Source organism: Micromys minutus (assembly GCF_963924665.1).
Source record: "Micromys minutus genome assembly, chromosome: 1".
Lineage (NCBI taxonomy): Eukaryota > Metazoa > Chordata > Mammalia > Rodentia > Muridae > Micromys > Micromys minutus.
The window spans coordinates 107,672,590-107,694,047 of record NC_137969.1 but is presented as its reverse complement, the minus strand read 5'-3'; the positions used below and the strand labels follow the sequence as shown (position 1 = coordinate 107,694,047).

The following is a 21,458-nucleotide window of genomic DNA, read 5'->3' as shown; positions in this document are numbered from 1 at the left end:
TTCGATTTTGCTCAGCTAGGCTACACCCGAGTCGCACTGAGAGGAAAGTCAGATGGGGGAATTCCCTTGAAAATATGAGTCATAAATATGATTCACCAGCTTGGAAAATTCAGAGCACAATCACTAGGAGTTAAACCCAATCGTGTTATTTGCTGAGTACCTAAGATACACGCTTCCTTGTAAACACCTCGTGGAGGGAGACGCTATGCAGCCTTTTCCTTTTCCTAATTTGCAGGCTGGCAAAAAAAAATTTTTTTTTCTAAGTTTCACAAACTAGTATGAAAGAAAGTTGAATATACTTCATTAGCATATGCGTAGGCATGGCTTATGCATATTCATTATCAGGGAAGGATTCAGTCCACAGGTCTGAAACTTAGGAAGTTAGGGGAAGAGTTGAAGAATGCTGGTAGAGGTGGTGTTTGGAAGCAACAGTTTATACAGTTCTCATGAGAATCAGCCACAGGGTTTCCAAAGGGCCTGTGCAAGCATTTGGAAGTAGAGGAACTCTAGCCTCAAGTTTCTGCCTGCCCACACCTCAGGGGTAAAGATCCCTGTGATGACCAAGATCCACATATGTCCCTATCATCTCCTTGCTGCTTAGTTACCCTGAATTCCTTAGGACACATTTTGTTGACCTGGAGTGACCAAATAAAGACATTTACAGGAAGTTTTAGCTAAACTCTTAGTGAATGACTGTGTGTATCTTGGTTACCAATCAGGAAGAAATTATCTTCCCCTGCCATTTGTGACACGGCACAGCGCCATGTGTGGAGACCCATCTTCAGGTTCTTTGGGAAGAGCGTTGGATTAGCACTGTGGCACACATAAGGTTGGTGGCTATAGTGAGAAACAGAAGTGATAGGAAGGCACACGGAAGCCCTGAAGCTGGTCAATGTAGAATAGAAAGCCCTCAGCAATACTTGTTCCTGTACCTATGTCTAACACTTGGAATCCATTCCGCTTACAGAGGTGGTTCTCAACATGTGGGTCACGACTCCTTTGGGGTCACATATCAGATCGTCACATTATGATTCGTAGGGGTAGCAAAATTATAGTTATAATAGTTATAAAGTAGCAATGGAATAATTTCATGGTTGGGAGAGCGCTCGCCATAACATGAAGAACCTGTATTAAAGGGTTACATTATTAGGAAGCTTGAGAACCACTCACTGACATAGAATTTGCTAATGCATTATGTTTCTGTAGTGATGGGGATCAAACCCAGGACCCTGTGCCACCCATGCAGGTGCTCTATCGCTGAGCTATGTTCCCAGCCTTCCAACACATCTCAGGAGTGACTACAGAAAAGAGGAAGAAGAGGTGGGAGGAGGAGGGAAAAGAGAAGAAAGGAAAGGAAGAGAAAAATGTGGGGGAAGGGGAAGAGGAAAAGGTGGGAGAGGGGAGGAGGAGATAAAGAAGGAGAGGGGAGAAGGGGAAAGAAGAGATGAAGGAGAAGAAGAAGGAGGGGGGAGGGAAAAGAAAGAAGAAAGAGAAGAAGAAGATGAGGAGGAGGAGGAGGAGGAAGAGGAAGATGATGATAATGATGAAGATAAAGATGAAAAAATGAAGATGAAAATGATTCACAACCTCTAACTACTTCAACTTCAGATCAGATCAGACTCTTCGACCAGAAGGACAGCAAGCATGTCAATGACACTGGAAAACCATGGGCTGAAGGCAGTCGAATTGAAGCTCTGTCTGCCTTGTCATTGCAAGAGGTCATTCCAATCTCATCCTCTTTCAGGACGTAGGTAAAACCCCTCTGGGTTCTTTTCCTGTGGGGTTTCAGAGCTTTGGTGTAAGGGAAGCTCAGTTCCAACCAGCAACTGCTCTCATGGACATCTGAAAATAACACTTTCATTCTGACAGTGACTCACACTACTTTTAATTATGGCTCATAAAAGATGTAAATAGAAAAACAGTGTTCATCTCTACTACAGATGCACTAGCCGAGAAGAATACTTCCGCTTTGAGTCACATCAGCACCAGTGAGGAAAGCTGTGATTCACCCATTTCCAAGGGTAGCATATGTATCACTACCTTTGCTGGACAGAGGCAGGTCAGCAGAGTGATTGGTTAGAAAGTGAAAACAAAGGAGGGTACATATGAGTCCTGGAGAAGATGGTATCTGAAGAACTCAGAACACTTTCTAGTAGGCATTCCAGAAATGCAAGCCTGTTGGGAGACTGCTGCAAAGAATTCAGACCAAATAGGGGCTAAAATATGAGAGGAAATCAGAGCCAAGGATGAACAGGAAGGAACATGAAACTGTGTGGTGTTGTTTTCTTGAGTTAACAAGAAGAAATGTTGATGTACTTCCTTCTCCAAGATTCTGATAAAGCCTAGCTTCTGAAATTAGAATGAGATTCATAATGCATTAGTAATTATTTATACAATCAAGTATTGACAGCAAATGCTCTAAAAAATAAAATTGGATGCTGCATTAAAAACACTGTGTTAAACAAGTGAGCTACAAGTCAGGCATAGTGGCTTAGGGTTATAATTTCAGCACTCAAGAAGCAGAGGCAAGAGAACCTGAGTTCAAAACCAGCCTTGCATGTACTGTGAGTTCTACACTTGTTTAGGGTATGCAATGTGACCCTAGATTATAATCAAAATAAAATAAGAAACAAACAAACAAGCAAAAAAAATAAAGAACAGTAACAATGGAAGTTAGGAGACAGGCCAAAAAGGACATATATTGTATAATTTTGACTAGTATCTTTAAAAAAGCAAATGCATAGAGAGATAAAACTGAATAGAAGAGCCAGTTATGTTAGCTATACAGTTTACCCCAAGCTCCTTGGAAGCAGAGGCAGGTAGATCTCTGTGAGCTCCAGACCAGCCTGGTTTATATAGTTCCAGCCCAGTCTGGCCTGGAAAGAGTAGGAAATTCATGGTCTAATAGGTACAGCTTATATTTGGAATAATGGAAGTCCTTGGAGTAGATAAGAGATGATCAATGCCCAGCCATGGGAATGTGCACAATGCTACTGAACTGCATACTTAACAACAGTGAGAATGGTGTGCGAGTGCACGAGTGTGTGCATGTGTGTGTGTGGTATGTGTATGTGTAATATGTGTGTCTGTATTTGTGTGGTGTGTGTGTATGTGTGTGTGTATGTGTGTGTGTATTTGTGGTGTGTGTGCGTATTTGTGGTGTGTGTATTTGTGGTGTGTGTGTGTATTTGTGGTGTGTGTCTGTGTGTATCTGTGTGTGGTTGGCTTTTTGTATCCAGGGAGCCTGCTTCTATAGATTCAACTAACAGCAAACAGAAAAGATCTACAAGGAAAAAATTGCAACTGTATTTTCTGCAGAGTATTTTTATCATTATTCTCTTAATAATACTAAGTAACAAGTATTTTCTTAAGAATGAGATTGCTCTAGATATTATAAGTAATCTAGAAGTGGATTAAAGCCCATGAGGGGAATATGCATGAAGCATCTGCAGATTCTGGGTGATACTGTATAATCGGCTCCAGCATCTTGGTATTATGGTATCTTTGATGGGTTCCTGGATCAAAGGATACAAAATATAATCGCCCTAATTGAAATCATGTGTGTGTGTGTGTGTGTGTGTGTGTGTAGAGTACTCACCTAGCATGGAAAAAGCCCTGGTATGGTGTGTGGTGGCACTTGTTCATACCCCCAGCACTCAGAAGATAGAGATAGGATGCCTGAAGCTCAAGGTCGTCCTTTGCACTATAGCCAGCTGACACAGACTGGGCTATATGAGGCCCCGTCTAAAGTGAAAGTACATATGTGTGCATATGTATATATACAGAAATAGATGTATAAAATATACACACACACATACATACAAGATAGATACATAGACAGACATATGATACATAGATACATAGAAGATAAATACATAGAAGATAGATAGATAGATGGATAGATAATAGACACATAAAAGATAAACACATAGAAGGTAGATAGGCAGATAGATGATACAAAGATAAATAGAATAAAATGATCGAATTAAGGATAGCTTGAATGTCTGAACTACATGTTCACAAGTGTCAACTGAGTCTCTAGACAATGTTCTAAGCTCATTGTTCCTCTCGAGATAATGAAATCAGACAAATTCCAAGTAAGACTGGAGGTGATCCTAGTCTGACTACTCAGCAATCAGGTGGAGTTAGCTATATCCATTCCTGCAAAGTGGGTACAGCTGCGGATAAGCTAAGTGCCTGTAAACCCACACCAGCATGGTTGCCAACTAAGACTCCCAAATAAGACACACTCAAATGATTTGATATTTTAGCAAATCATGGAGCAGATCAGCATAGCAGAGACAACCCAGAATCATATCTTGCAAAATATACTATAAATCCAATATAAATTTAGCTCATTTACATAATAATCTTCTTGGGCTTCAATGGCCATGACGTTTAATACTATGATCTAAGCTTCCTCTATAGGAACCAGGCAGCCTTGGGATACCAGAGCCGTACTGCTCATTGCTCTAATGAATCTGGATTCAATCAGACGGAGGAAGCAAAGTGCTTGCCTTAAATATCCAGGGCTCCTGCTAGGCACTCACTCCCAAATCTATTTATTGTGAAGGGCAAACTCACTTTGCAGGCTCAGTCTAAGATGCTGGGCTCAAACCGGTGGCTAATTCGACTGCTTCCTACAAAGGGCCACCTGCAAGCAGCATCACTTAGACTAGCGCTGGTCCTGAGGACGGTTGAAAACAATTTCCTTCCCATCAACCTCTGCAACGGCGATCACTTCCTTGTGGGGCTTTGGTGGAGAGCAAGAGGCTGACTGCCTAGCAACAAGAACGTAAGCCAGGAGAAGAAACTACTGTGTGGACACTGAGGACAGCAGGAAAACTAGGACTGAGGGTTTGAATCCTAGCTTCATCATCCGTGAGCTAGGTCACACGCTCCAGTCCCAAGGGCACTTGTCACTATACTAACATATAACTTAAATGTAAATATCTGTCTTTCAGACATCCCGTGAGGATGGAAGGAGGTGACACATGTACAAGAGTAACTTATATAGTGGGATGATTTGCACATGCTCGGTCCAGGGAGTGGCATTATTAGGTGTGTTCCTGTTGGATTAGGTGTGTCACTGTGGGTGTGGATTTAAGACCCTCATCCTAGCTGCCTGAAAGCCAGAATTCTGCTAGCAGCCTTCAGATGAAGATGTAGAACTCTCAGCTCCTCCTGCACCATGCCTACCTAGATGCTGCCATGCTCCTGCCTTGATGATAATGGACTGAACCTCTGAACCTGTAAGCCAGCCCCAATTAAATGTTGTCCTTAAAAGACTTGCCTTGGACATGGTGTCTGTTAGCAACTCCACCCCACAGTTACCTGGCAGTATAAAGGGCTGCTTGCCCCTCCTCACTCTCTTGCCTTCTTGCTCTCACCCCTTTGTCCCTCCTCTCCCGAATTCCCCTTCCCCTTCTTTCTCTACATGCCAGTCTCTACTTCTCTACTCCTCCTCTCTCTCTCTCTCTCTTAACTCCCCTCCCCACGCCCTGAATAAACTCTATCCTAGATTATACCATGGTGTGGCTGGTCCCTCAGGGAGAAAGGATTTCCAACACGGGCCCAGCAGGCATCCCCTTCCCCTATACCTCACCACACCTCCATTAAACATATCCCCCCACTCTCTTTATCTTTTTCATAATATTTGGTGCTGAATCCCAGGACAGATCTTTTCCTTATCTTTTTATAAACTCATCATCGTCTGTCCGCAGTAGTGAAACCCTAACTAAGACATATGGTGACTGGATTGGACAATGTGCCAAGGGCTCTTTCCAAAGCTTTGTTGGGAATCCTCTGGGGGTGCGCTCTTCCAGTTTTTATTGTTGCTTCCACAAGAAGCCCATAGAAGCTCAGCGGCACACTAATCTAGACTTCCACAGAGTCATTTCTTTGGGCCAGTGTATGTATCCTCTCTGAGTGAACAGATATTTTTCCACATCTCACAATGGCTTCCCGTCATCTTTCACAGCTGCCTCATCCGCGCTATCTGTGAGCCCACGAGTTTGCTTCATCTTGTCTAATCAGGTTCACTCACGCCTTTCCCTGGGCGAGAATGTTAACAAAAACCCAACATTTGGGGGAAAGCCTTACAATCCCTTACCTCAGATGGATTTGACAGCACTGGTAGGTAAGTGTCTTATTTTTGCTTATCTTTAAGATGGATAAGCTGAGGCTTAGCGAGGTTAGCAGCTTGCTCAATATGCAGCACCAAAGTACTCTGTATGAAGACTGCATGCACACTTACTCTTGATTGACGGTTTGCTGGGAGCTAGAGTCACCTAGGAGTCACACTTCTGGGTATGTCTGTGAGGACATTTCCTGAGAACCTTAAATAAGGTAGGAAGACACCCCTCCTCCGGGAACATGGGCCCCTTCTATGGGTTGGGGTGCTCAGCAGAATTAAAGGGAGTGAGTGTGAGGAGCACGGATGGCATCTCCTCAGCTTCCTGACTGGGTGCAGCCAACTCCTTTTGCCCCAGCTTGGAGTTGACCTGGCTGCTAGGCCTCATCGCCATAATGGTTTGTACCCTCCAACCACATGCTAAATTAAGTCCTTCTGCCCGTAGGCTGCTTCTGTTAAGTCCCCTGCCACGGCCGTGAGGACAGTACCTCATACTTAGAGCTTCGTTTGCTTCTTTCTCACCTTCACCTCTTTCTTGCCTTCCCTAATTGAAACTACGACAATGGGTGTTTTAAGGAGGGAGTTAACTGGAGAAGTCAGGACCTCATCCCACTCCAAGATGCTTCTGTCTGTGCTAACTGACACCAGGCATTCTTGGATCGCCTGTAGTCACAATGTCACCGTACAGACTGGACTAGACAGTCTTCAGAAGGCAGTTCCGGATAACAGCCTACGACACTGGGAAGCAGGTGAAGCTGTAACAGAAATGGCAGGAGTCTGCTGGCTTCCCATGTGTCCAGTAGGAGGTACTGGGGATCACAAAAGGGTAGACTCAATGTGTCCTCAAACGTGAATGAACGGTAACAGAGGCCCTTAGTCACTGGACAGCACATCAGAGAATAACAAAGCTGTAATATGCAAGTCTGAGCTCATTGACCTCAGCCAAGCTAAATGTCCTGAGTCATCTTTGAAGTTCAAGGTCTAGATTTTAATGGAATGCAATGCTTGGAAAAGAACAGTAATCTGCTTAGGGCTGGCGAGAGGGCTCAGCAGGTAAAAGTGTTTGCTCCCAAAGCTGATGACCTGAGTTCAAGCCTCAGGACCTATATAGTGGTAGGAGAAAATTAATTCCTGCAAGTTATCCCCTGACCTCCACTCTGGAGTTATACTACATGCACACTCCTATATGTGTATGTGCATGTGTGTATGTGCACGTGTGTGTGTATCCACACAAAATAAATACTTTATTAAAAACATTGAGAAAAGAATGCTGAAACTTCTGCATTTTAGTACTTCAACTGTGTAAGACAGATGAGTGTCGAATTCTGTGGCATGCTATAGAATGGTGTGCTATTGCATGGGTCCAAGTCAGTTTATAATCAGCACAGGAAGACTGACCCCTTAATGAATCCAGGAACAGACCAACTTTTGTCTTGATGTTATAGACAAAGAGACCGAATGTTGCATCAGAACGTCATGCAAAACATGAAAATAAAAACACCTGAGAAATTTCAAGGTCGGATTTATCTTTCCTGCTCACTGATGCCAACTAAAGAATTAATAGGAAAAATCTGTTATGTGTACTGCAGAATTAATCACCCGCCCCCTCCCTCCATTATGAAGATATAGCTTAAAGGACATGTAACTAGGGGCAGGGGAGATGGTTCAGTGGTTAAGAACACTCCCTCTTCTTCCACAGGACACAAGTTCAATCCCCAGCACTGGTATTAGGGTGAAAGGGTGCCCCAATTGTCTGTGACTCTAGCTAGCTCCAAGGACATCTACACACATGTATACACACACACACATAAATAAAGGTAATATTCAAAAAGACATATAACATGCCTCACAGACTCACTGCCAAAAGAAGACCACCCACCCCAAAAATGCTCGATTATGATATAAAATGTGAGGTTTTAGAGTGACATTTTTAATGTAATATATTTTTTAAATCCATCCTGCTTTTTTTTTTTGTAAAGGAACTCTTAGAGAATAAAAATTAATTTTGGAGACGACCTTTCATTTACTTAAGCCAAGATTTTTTTTTTCTCTTTTGGTATTTTAGCCAAATAGAATTCTTAGAAATGGAGGTGGGGATGGGGGGGGGGGAGAAAGCAACAGCATATTCCTGGAGCAGGGTAGCCTTTCAAAACTGAAAATGTTACGTCAACCTTTTTAATGTTATCCAGTCTTGACTTTTTAAATTCGCTTTAAAAATTCCACACGGTCCCGAGACGCTGCCAGTACGGCGGGTACCATTAGTCCTGGTACTTGATCTGGCGGCTCTCATCCTAGATGTCACGGAACGGATAGCAAGGCAATTCCTAGTAACTTTACAGACCTGGTTACAAGAGAACAGATGTGGTTCTGTCTGTCGTTAAGGATTCTAGGACCAAAGGTTTAACCTAGGTTGATTAGTTTAAATAATTTAACGTTAAATCGAAGCATCTTCACACAACGGTTTAGTCAGAAACATTGTTTTACAGTTTTTGAGAAAGAAGAGTAAGCGTTGAGGAGCCGGTGGGTAGTCCAGTGATTGCCTAGTGTGTTAGGGAGCCCTGTGCTTAATCCTCGGTTCTGCGTAAAGTCCAGACATGGGTAGTCAGCTGTAGTCCCAACACTTGGAAAACAAGCAGAAGGATCACAAGTTCAATGTCATCCTGGCTTCAGAGGGATCAAGATGGAGGGCAGCCTGCGTTTCCCGTGAGCTCCTATCTAAGGATGCACAGACAGCAACGGAAAAGAATGTTTGTTTTGGAAGGTACCACAGGAGCCCAGCAAGTAATACTGAGGCCTGAAATGATGCACGGGCCAGAGAGGGGAAGGAGGCAGTAACTGTATCTCATTCCCAGGAGAAACTGCCTATCGGGGACTGGAAGAAGAACAGGACGACTAGGTGCCAGGCAGCAGACAGGGTTCAAGTTGCCAAGGGATCTGAATCTCTAAATGAGAAGCCAGTTGAAGTGAATGTGATAACTTCAACTTTGTACTTAGCCTCAAGTTCAAGTTCAAGGGGGTCCATGAGATTTCTGATTAGAGCCATAGGAAGGGATCTGGAAGGAACTGAGTTCGGGATCTGAGGAGATAGGAATGTGAATTATAATTCACTGGCACAGAGTGGTGAAGTCCTTACCGCACACCACAGCATTCACAGAGACACAGACAGACAGACGGATGGACAGTCAGAAGGACGGACATGTGCACACATGAGTGTACACACACACGCACATACACACACACACCAAGGAAAGCATGTGAAGTAACAAGATGTGGCTTTCCCATTTCTTCCAACAGTATCTGCACTGGCAGCAGTAGTTAAAATTCTAATTTCTTTTGATGCACAGAAAATACCTCCCTTCAAAGCTCGAAAATTGTCAGTAAAGAAAAGAACCCATCAAATCAATCAACACCTGCTTCACCGGTTCCTGCTTTAAGTAAATCCATTCCATTTCTTAAAGTAGTATGCTTTTGCTCAAAGCTAGACTTCACCATGCAAGCTTCTCAGAAGGACTTCTGCGATTAGAAGCTTGTGATGTCATTGGCTAGAACAGCGAGTCCTAACACATCTAACAGAATCTAGGTCCTGCTTTACAGAACACTGGCTTAAGGGTGTGTGGAACCAATCTCCTTCTAGAACTTTCTAAAGATGCCTGCAGTAAGGACAGTTAGCATACTGGTTCTTGTTTTGTCTTTTGAGATTCTTACACTATAGCCTACACTAGCTTTAAACTCACTATGAAAGCTCAGGCTAGTTCCAAACTCATGGTAATCCTCCTGTCTTAACCTCCCAAATGCTGGGATTATAGGCATGTTTGATTACCAGTGGATCTTTTCCTACTGACTCTTGCTTTCTCAAAGCAGTACCCAGGATAAGTGCTGCTCTGAAACTTAGATAGCTAGCAAGGCTGCTTTGTGGCAAGTGGCCGGAGCCCCATGGGTTCTCACTGGGCAGGTGCTCTGCTTGTAAGATCAGCTCTTCAACTATAGAGTTGGCTCAGTGGTTTAGAGCACTGACTGCTCTCTAGAGGTTCTGAGTTCAAATCCCAGAAATGTGTATGTGGCTCACAATCATACGTAATGAGATCTGATGCCCTCTTCTGGTGTGTCTAAGGACAGCTACAGTGTACTTATATATAGTCAGTAAATAAATATTAAAAAGGGGGAGGCTGACTTTCTTTTGCCCACTTATAAAGAGATGTGGCTTCTAAGAAGGGCATATTTCATGTACTATTAAAGATTCCCCCCCCCCCAACTCAGAAATGCTAGCTAGCTATGATGGTGCCTACCTGCAATTTCACCACATGTAAGTCAGATGCAAAAGGAGACGTTTGAGACCAGCAAGGTCTACATACTGAGTTCTAGGCGACCCATGGCTGGCAACACAGCCAGCCCTATTCTCAAACCATCTGACAGTCAAATAAACCACAACGGTTTACATTTTCTGTCACTGGTTATTCCACTCCCTGAGAGCCTTTTAAGAAAGGTTCAAGTGTATGTATGTGAACTATACATTTCTGTCCTGCAGATGGCAACCAGGGCACTTCTCTTCTGCAACTCACAGGTACACCCACTTAAATAAAAAAAAAATAAACAACCACACTTGGAGAAATCCAGCCAGGTCTCCATGGAATTCGTGCTCAAGGGACTCATCTGCAATTGGCCTTACTTTGGGAACCCACAACCGTTTGCCCATACTTAAGAGAATATGGGAAGAATTTATCCAGTTTCACCTTTTTGCTTTCTAATCTCCTAGATTGAATGGTATATCAACATATAGACAGAAAGGTATATCTCCGAGGCAGAATACCTGTTTAACATGTACACAGTTCCATCCCAGCACCAAAACTAAAGCTGTAACAGAGACCTGAGAGTAGATAACTTTTCTGGTATTGTACTTAAGTGTGTCTTCTCACACAAACTTAATTCATGAACAGCCTGCCTTCTACAGGCAAAACTGTGGCCAAGTAATAGGCGAAGAAAAGTTTGTAAAGTTTTTTTTTTTTTTTTTTAATATTTTAGAACTTGATCTTAACTAGATAGCCCAGGCAATCTCTGCCTCAGTCTCATAGACACTGGGATTATGGGTAGGTAACACAACACCAGTATCAAAAGGAAATGAGATGCATTTGGTAAATTATGGTATTGTGAAATATACCTTTGCTATGTATCTCCATATTCTGGCTTACAACATTTAAAACTCGTGGAAGTCATCAATGTCCTTTGATACATGAATCAATTGACTTGATATCCCCAGAGCTTCTCTACGGGATACACGAAAGTTAGATTTACAGGTTAGGTCATTTAGCCTATCTTCCAATCTCACAGGAGCTGGGGACTGAGTTGATCTGTGGCCAGCAAGGTTATGTGTACTCTCATACTGTAAGGCTTCCATAAAAACGCAAAGGGCAGCGTTTGAGGAAGATACTGTAGGTTAGCCCACCCTGAGAATGCAGAGGCTCTCTCTCTCTCTCTCTCTCTCACCCTCCCTCCCTCCCTCCCTCCCTCCCCACCCAGCTCTTCATCCTAACCCCAACCCTCTTCTTTGCAATGCCATTTATAACATGCCAGCACAGTCAGCCGTGGTATACAGTAGTGTTATCACAGCAAAGAAAAGGATTTCCTGGACATCTGTGACTCAATCTAGCAAACTCATTCAAACCCAGGGAGGAGGTACAAGAAACCCTGCCTTATGTCTGGTGGGGCCAGAACCCCCCGGTGAAATAACCTAACTTGTGACTTAGGCAGTGCTGTAAGACTGACCCCACCTGATGCCATCAGAGTAGGTTGTTTGGCTTGTACACATGTTTGCAGATGTGTTCTGCCTTGGAACAGACAGTAGGAGAAACTGAGTTTGCTTTTCTTGATATCCAGTCAGCAATGGTTATCTTAACAGATTTGTCCGTCCCAATGGCCACATTAACCACTCATTGAACAAGGAGGGCATTATCATTTTTTTCTGTCAGACCCATATACTAGGGCTGTATGCAAACCACTGAGTAGTTCTGCCAGAAGCATGGACACCACAGATTTCGTCAGAATCAGGCAAACCCAGGTTGACTGCACCATGGTTCTAGGATGGGGAGCAGAACAGAAGGAAGGGGAGTCAAATGTCACCACTGTAATCTGTTAACCTCATATTCAAAGCCAGACTCAGTCACCGCTACTGTGGGTCTATGATGTATGGCTGCTGGGTTTTAACTTCGTCTCTTTCCATAAAAGGATGGCTCTCCTACCACTCTAACCAGCAGCAGGAAGTGATACAACTCAGAATAATCTGCTGCAGGCAGCTGAGGACCTAGGGAGCTGGTTACTCCTTTGTGGCTCTTCTCCAGTTGCCCAGCATTGAGTAGATGAGCCCAGACTTCAGCAGGACCTACTGCTGTTACAAGGGACAGAAGAAAGAGACAATAGAGTGTTTTCCAAGAGCCTCTGGCCCCGGGTAGAGGATGCTTTGTGCGTTTAGCTGGAACTGGGTTTCTGAGAGTTTTTATGACAATTTCCCTTCCCCAAAGGGTGAACAGGATCCCTCCACCTTTGTAATTAAAAATTGATAAATCAAAAGGTAAATGTGACAACACCCATGGCGAATGCTGCCAAGATCAATAAGGGACCATTTCACCAGGACCTTCATTGTACTCAGACCTGCAGCTTTTGCTGTGGGCAGAGGTCAAGGAAAATATTCATAATTAGTCCCTAGACAGTTGTTAAAAACTCCAATAGGCAAAGAGTTAGGTGGTGCAAGCCATTCAAGCTTCCCCAAGCCCAGAAATTCTGATTTCTTCAGCCTGGTGTCCCTGTGTCTTCAACTTTAATAACCACATCCTGGTGAATCAGATGTAGGAGGTCCTGAGATAAGACCACCATTGAGAAACACTGGTCTGTGACATGGGTTCCTATGCTACATTGGCTGCAACCTAATGGGGTACCAGCAAACACATGGTTTCATGTAGTGCCTGAGGTTCACAGATGTTCATCAAGAAGATCTCTCCTGAGTCATCTGAGAACTCAGGAAGAACTTATAAATGAACTCTAAAGGGCAAGCCTTGTCCATAGGGAACCTCCAGCAAATGTCTTCAGCAGGTTTGTGATTCACTGTGGCCCCCTGAACACAGTAGACACATGAGGAAAATATATGGGCTAGAATACCCCACCAGACAGGAAGAACACCCGCCCCAGGACAGTCATAACCTGGTGTCTCCAGATCACACCCAGTCTACAGTACCACTCAGCAGAACTCATGTGGTTTCCTGCTCCTCATAATTTTACAGTTGTTAGAGAGAGAAAATGCTGTTATGAAACCCAAATAATGTGCCACTCTGAGGCAGACAGCCAGCTGCTAACAGGAATGACATGTGACCGTCATTTAAACTGCTGTTCGAAGCTCAGCTTTCAGGAAGAAGATGTTTAGTAAAAAAGAAATCATTCTTTCTCAATGGAAAGCAAAGTTTGAGGCTCTGTGGAGTGAAAGAGCTTACATTCATCCTGTTACACAGTGATGACAATCTGGGACCTCAACAAAAAATAAGGGAAGGAAGGATGTGAGAGTTTAAAATACCCTTGCCTTGTTTATTTTAATGCAAAATTCATGAAACACTCCTTTATTGGTGTCACAAGGGAATTAAATTATTAACCACCAAATCTGAATGCCCTGCATCACCAAAAGATAATAGAGATGAGTCCCTTGGGGACTGGCCCTTTTCTTCTACACTTGCTCAGAGGATGACCTCCTCAACTGCCTGCAAATGATAGTTTGCCCCAGGCACACAATAAATTCCACCAGAGAGAATGGAAGACCTGGTTATTTAACTGTGCCAGAAGGCACTGAGTTTTTGATTTGCAGGAGGCCAGGGGGATCATTAGGACACCTCCACTTTTACAATCCAGTCATAGCAAGTGCCAACTCTCTAACACCCTCCACCAGAGGTGGTACTGAACAGGCTTGAGTCTGAGGCTTGCTTCCAGGAATAAAGCCAAAAAGGCATCCAGAGAAACCTATATATTGTTTTAGTATATAGTTTGGATTAAAAAATATATGTCTTTAAAGCCTGGAATTCTCAGACTGTGACTCAGACCAAGGTTGTCACTCAGGGGACCAAGAACACCAAGAAATAGAAGGGCCAAAATCTATATCCTACAGGCAGGATGGTCACTATATTTCACAACAACATATTGTAAATTTTAGAGGAAAGTGGGAGTGAGAACCAAGAGGTTGCCAACATGAAGAACAGACCAAACATTATGAAGTGGATACTAACTGTCCTGATCATAAACCACATACTATATACTTCTTTTAACTGACCATTTTGTACCCCATGTTTTCTAGCTACACAGGAAGAAGCACTTGTTAAATGTGGTCTGGAAACTACTGATGATAGCTCCACCTTGCCTGCCCCAATACCGATTGATTATGGTATTGTATAAGGTTATAGCCTGACAGCTAGACCTCCTCTGTATGACTGATTAATCCCTTATGAATTTGGCTACAATGAAACCTATGACCACACAGATTATTAATTGTGTGTAGAGTTGTGTGGGCACCTGCGTTTTCGTTGTTGCTACTGCTTGTTTGGTGTTTGTTTTGTTTCATTTTCCCTAACTACACCTGTCTTTCCCTGAGGTCTTATTGCTTTGAGCTATAGGGGGGAAAGCTATGCATCTTATACACTAAAATATCACAGCACACCAAATCCAGACTCCACATGAAATATAAAACACATAAATGCCAATCCCAGTGGGGCCACTTACCCCAAACCATTCCTGTTCCAAGCTCATTGACGCAGGCTGAAGTCCACTCTATTTTGCTCAGGGTCTACTGAACCCCTACTTTTGCCGTCTAAACACAGATCCTTTCATTCCGTTCCAGGATGCTGCAATCTAAGAAAACCAAACAGCAAGTCAGGGTGGAAAATGCCACTTCAAGCAGTTGGTGATTATACAGGGGAAATCCCTGGGTATTCTCAATGTCTGTCTCCTACTGTCAAACAAGCATGCCAATCAGCTGAACGAAGCCATCACCCATACTATCTATAGTGGTGTGTGTGTGAGAGAGAGAGAGAAAGGGAGGGGGAGGAAGAGGGAGAGGAAGGGAGGGAGGGGAAAGAGAGAGAGAAAGAGAGACAGAGAGACACAGAGAGAGACAGAAAGACAGAGAGAGAGAGAGAGAGAGAGAGAGAGAGAGAGAGAGAGAGAGAGAGAGAGAGAGAAGAGAGAGAGAGAATATGAATAAAGCAAACCATGCTGGGGGAGATGGTGTTTTCCAGTAGGCATGTGCTTGCAAAATATCAAGTTTACCAACTGAATGAAGTAAAGTATCCAGGGTAGAAATTAGAAGATGTTTTGTTTTTTGTTGTTGTTTTAAAATCACTTATTGAGCCTGTTCCAGTCTGAGACTGCTCTATGTGATGTTGCACACCTATAAGCCCAGCATTCAGGAGGCAGAGGCCAGAGGATCAGGACTTCAAGATGAGTATAAGCTACACAGGGCATTCTGTTTAACAGTGCCTCCCCTCAGGCCTTCTATCCTGAAATGCTGAGAAATGAATATAAGTTAATCTGGTTACTTTCATGGCTCTTTGTCATGAAAACATTTTTAAGACCATCCTATTGCTTGGGGTATAGGGAAAAATGAATCTTATTCACAAAAATATCCCAGCACACCAAAATACATACTCCACATGAAATTAAAAACATGTAAATGCCAACTGCGTTGGGGTGACTTACCCCAAACCATTCCTGTTCCAAGCTCACTCATGCTTGAATGGACATCCATCTGGTTGATGAGCAAATATTATTTTTTATTCAATATTCTATTTATATACTATTTAATATTTTAGAGCTTTTAGGATAGAACAGAAAAATGATAGCAGGAGAAAGGAGATTTCCATTTTGTACTCCAAATGGCTAGTTGATGGGTTTCCCCCCACCTGCCTCTTGATAAATACCATCTTCTCCCAGGGTGCAAAGTGCTAATTACTGTACATTGTGAGTATGAGATGAATGTTAAAGGTATTCATGATTCCTCGTCCTGTCGGGGAACAGCTGATGAGGCCTACACTGGAACCGCCTAACATACAGCCATTCTGGAAAATTCTTTTCCTTCACGAGCTGTATTTAACATTCTTTTGTCCCCAGCTATGGTTCCAGCTTCTCCTGAACCATGGTTAAATCCTACTGTTTTTGATTTTTGACAGTGGCTACTTGAGAGTTTGGAGGTTGACTTCAAAGGAGTCTGCAACCCTCCCCCCCTTTAATTTTTTTAACTTTGCAATAGTTGCCTATCTATTTTGGAAGCCCGTGGGAGGGAGGGCTTTCACCCAGTTCTGATGATGGTGACCTCATCAGACTGAAACTGTAGTTTTGAGTGTTAGAGAAGAGATCCCGCAGACACTCTGCTCTTATCCCAAATTTTATAATAAGGCTTAGTGTGTTCAGCCAGCATGTGGGCAGACATCAGGGCTGAATCTGACCCCCCAAAGGCCAGGAACAAAGGCCAGAAATGGTGATGCATGACTACAGTCTATCCAGTCAAAAGGTCACTGCAAATTTGAGGCTAGTAGAGTCTACATTGCAAGTTGGGCGTGGCCAGGGCCATATAACAAGAGAACAGAAATCGACCTCAAAACAAAGATGACAACAAGATCAAAACAACAACAACAACAGCCCCAAATGGGTCTTAATGTCCTATTTTCTTTGGCTCAAATTTGAATATAAAGTGGCCTCTAACACAGGATGGAAGCAACCCAGGGCCAGGCCCCCAGATCATCACATGAAAGGACCTCTTAACCTATTTCATCTCCCATGTTTTGGTCTTTGGGTCATGACTCCCCATAGGCACAGGGTGGATGAAATGAGACTCTCCCCAGCCCTAGCTGTTGGCAGTAGTGTGAACAGATCTGCCTTTCATTACCATTTTCCTTTTGAGAATGTTAGGGAAGCTAAGGCAATGCCTGGTCACCACAGGTAATGCTAAGTGAACTTTTGGGAATCCCAGAAGAGCTTCCTTCATCACCTGCTCCATTTATAAGAGATGTAAACTACCACGTACACCCGGGTCACTGGGATAGCTAGCGTTGTTTGCTCTCCTGCTCCAGAGTCTCAAGTATTCTGCTAGTGCTGCGGTTAACACCTCGCTCGATCTATACTCTGCTAAGGATCAAACCCAGGGTATCTTGCACACTGAGCAAACACTCCCAACAACTGAGTGAGCGCCCATAACTGACCCTTTGAAAGAATTTCCAGGCTATTGCTTTTTGGAACAGTCAACATTTTCTAAGAGGACATCAAGGTGGGGGGTGTCTAGTTAGAATCCTGTGGACAATTCCAACTGCCAAGAGACAGAAACTGTGGGGTTCTTGGTCAACACTCAGCCGAGTGAATTGGCTTCTGTGCCTTGCAGTGCATGTCCAGTCTGGAAATGCATCTGACAAGAGCCAAAAATGTCCTTTTGTTTTCTAGAGGGTATGGATACCCACAGAAGGTGGGGTTAGAAGAGCATCATTCATTTTTTTTTTTTCTGAGCAGTTTTCTTGAACTGTGACTTACCCCTCAGTCGGCGGCGGCGGCAGTATATAGTAACAGCAGTGACACAAATCAAGATAATCCTCTAAGTTCAAAGAAAAACTGTCTTGGGAAAGACAGAATTTGGAGGAGAAAGGAGAGAGGAACTTTGTCTTGAAAGTTATCAGCAGCCATCAAACTTTTTTTTCTTGAAACTAAAAATAGCTCCTGCCTTCTCTATCATGGCCACCAACTTTCTATCTGGATCTTTTAGAATTAGACAAGTTCTCTACTACTTCATTTGACTTCTCCAATGAATCTCCCACCCGCTCTGGAGAGCACCATATGTATCTTAAGGACACAGGAAGTGAGTCAGGACCCTGACTAGACTTTGGGTTGAACTATTTCCATTAATTGACTTATTTATTTCTTTCCCTTTTGTTTTCTTTTGAGACACAGTCTTGCCTGATAGCCAAAGCTGGCCCCTGTCTCCTAATGTAGCCCAGTGTATCTATCCCCCAAGCGCTGGGATTACAGGCATGGCGCCTTCAGTTCTCCTTGACTTTTAAAGGATATTGAAATCATTAATGTAATAGAAGGTGGCTTTAAACTAAAGAAACTCACCAGTGTCCCCACGTTTCTATTAATGCACAGGGCTCAACTTTCAGATTTGCTTTTGTCTATCAGTGAAATCTATTTGTGTGTGGGGAGAGGGTGGGAGCTGGGGTGGTAGAAGAGGATTTTCACTGGCTGCCAAAGCCATGTATCTGGAGACTGGAGAAGTAGCACTCAGGGTATTACAGAGAGGTGAGAGAGACAGAAAGAGACAGACAGAGACAGGAAGGGAGAAAGGGGGAAGAGGGGGAGAGAGAGAGAGGGAGAGGGAGAGGGAGAGGGAGAGAGAGAGAGAGAGAGAGAGAGAGAGAGAGAGAGAGAGAGAGAGAACATGCCATGAATCCAAGGGAACAGCAGTTTCCATTTTTGCATATCCCAGTGGGGATGGAATTAAAAACGATTCATTTGTGATTCCCTGCTGATCCTCAATTACGTACACTGTGATGGGTTGCAAAAGCAAACCACCGAGCTGGACAGTGTCACACTTACTTACAATCCCAGAAAACAATACGGAGGCTGAGGAAGGAGGACTACTGTGAGTTCTGCTCAGTTCTACCTGGGCATGTCGTGAGCAATAGGTTAGGGCTATAGAGTCACACCAAAGCAACAACAGCAAACCCCTGAAACTTCATTTTAAGCGCAAACTTCATAAGTAGGGGTGGAGAAAAAGCCCAGTGGTAGGGCGCATGTTTCTAGACAGAGGAGGCCCTGACCTCCATCCTCAGCACTGCACTGAGATGGTTTTATATTGCTCGGGATGGAACCCTAGGTTCCATGCATGCTGGTGGGTACTCTACCACAAAACCACACCCCCAGCTCCCAGACAAGGGAAATCCAGCTTGCCTCCTCTCTCCATTACACCCTTCAGCAGCACTGCCAACAGTAAGAGAAACAGGCTTGAGTTCAACTTCATTGACAAATTCTGCTTGTCTGCTGGTTGGTGTCGCTGTAACTACAAATAAAGGGGCTGGACATGAAGCCTAGTTAGGTCATTACTCGTCCAGCATCTCAGTTCCATCCCTAGCAGTTCGTAAATGGAATATGGTGGCCCATGGTCCCTGTAGCACTCAGAAAGTAGAGGCAGGAGGATCAGAAGTTCAAGGCCATCTTTGACTAGACAGTGGTATTGAAACCAGTCTGATACATGAGGCTTTTTCAAGAAAATAGAGAAAAGCAATAATAATGCAAAACAAAATGAAACACAAATATGCTCAGAGTCCCAGGATTGGACGGGGAGGGAAGAGAAGCCCGTCAGTGGGCATGGGTGAGTCTGTGTGTGAATGGATCTCTAGCCAAACACAATAAACCTTGCCGCTGTGAAACTTGATTGCCAACCTTGGTCTGGCTGTATACATTTTTCAACTAAAGTCTTACCCTCCTAAGCAGAATTAATTCCTAATGTATCCAATAAAATTTCCTAAAATTAACCGAGATTCATAATTCATGTAGTTTGCACATATTTGAATATTCTAATGCCAACACCGTCTCTACAAATACAACTATATCCTTTGTGACTTATTTGAGCTATTGGGTACATCTTCACAATGCAACAATTACACACAGACAACATAGGAAGAAACAGAAGGATCCGTGGTGAACTCTCCTCTGCGGAGAAAGGGTCATTCATTTATCAATGTTACTGGGAAAAGTAGCTCTTCATTTGGAAAGAGAGGGAAAAAAAACCTTTGTTATATACAGAATGGAAAGTAAGCTCTAAAGCTGCTGTGCGGACGCAGGTCTATAATTCCAGTACTTGAGAAATGGAGACAAGGAGACAAAGAGGCCAGTGTGTGCTACGTAGTGAGACCGTGTTTCAAACACATAAAGTGAGGCACTAGAGACTGCTCCGTAGTTACGCGTTCCTTCTGCTCTTTGAGAGGACGCAGTCTAATTCCCAGCACCCATTTGGGGTGACTGTCTGTTAATCCCAGCAGTTACAGATTGGAGGCTCTCCTCTGCCCTCCTTTGGTACCCACACATATGGCTCATATTCACACAAAACACACAAAAAATATAATTAAATTAATAATTTTAGATGAACCACAAAGCATATATCCCATCACAGAGATCCACACATGGGATATTTTCTATCTATAAGTTTATTTCACAAAATTAAAAAAAAAAAAACCACAGAAATAGCTACAAGCATAAAAACCCCTCACAGGCTATTGCAAAGATACTGAGTTTGTCTTTATAGAGGGAGCGAGTAGAGACTTTGCAGTGGTGTGATGCAATCTTATACATTCACAGAGACAGTTCTGTCTCTTACGGAAAGGACAGTCACAGCACAAAGCTGAACACAGAGCCATTTACTACTAAGAGTCATGAGAGAGCCAGGTCTGGGGGTGCAGACCTAGAACGCCAACTACTTGGGAAGCCTGGGTTTCTTAATGAGAGCCTATTTCAAAAGGGTCTGGGTTAGGCTGGCAGTGCAGCGTAGTGAGAGAGCATCAGCCTAGTTTATGTGCAGTCCTGAGTCTAGAACTGGTGGAGCTCTACATCCATTCCCAGAGTCACGTTGACAAATGGTGTGAGAGGAAGAATGGAGGCTTCCTCCTAGGTCCTCATCTAATCATGTCCGAGAACGGAGCTGCCTCTAAGCAGGCTGGGAAAGACTACAGGAGGTCAGGAAGACAGCTCTACATATTCATGGGCACAGGATGGGAGACACAAATCACAGAACCCATGCCCATTGGGTGCTGTCACAGGCAGCCACCAAGGGGTCTCCAGTGGCTCCACTTCTTGACATACATATAGGCAAAGGTCATGAGATGTCATTTTCAAAAGGGAGTGCTATGGTGTGTGTCTGAAATAGACTCCGTAGATGTGAATGTTTACACAGCTTATGGATAGCCCTCTGCACTGTTTCGGGAGGTTGCACAACCTCAGGACTCAGGGTCTAGCTGGCAGGTGGAAGATAATCTTATCTATTATCTAGGACGCACACGCTCGAAGTTTTGACTTCCCAGTATAGAAGGTGCTGCTTACTCACCCTTAGCACAATGGATGAGCCAGTCATGAGCATCTCCATCAACCCTTACTGACCTCTATATTTACTTTTAGACACCCCTAAACAACATATACAGTCTGAGTAACCCTGTCAAAGAAGACGAAGGGGCAATTTCCTGCTGTTGAAAGAAATCTTTAACCTGGCACATCGGGATCCATTTGCTTTATTGGACTAGATATAGAACAGTTTGCAAAGGCTCTGCTA

The 21,458-nt window shown here is 43.6% G+C and overlaps 1 protein-coding gene across 2 annotated transcripts in view; it reads right to left on the bottom strand.

Moving 5' to 3' along the window:
• ATXN1 (ataxin 1) overlaps positions 1-21,458 on the bottom strand; it is a 393,467-nt gene that overhangs the window by 268,371 nt on the left and 103,638 nt on the right. For both annotated transcript variants that reach the window (XM_080933829.1, XM_080933830.1), the window contains exon 3: positions 14,879-15,007. The gene's annotated coding sequence lies outside the window, so the exon portion shown is untranslated. The remainder of the gene's footprint in view (positions 1-14,878; positions 15,008-21,458) is intronic.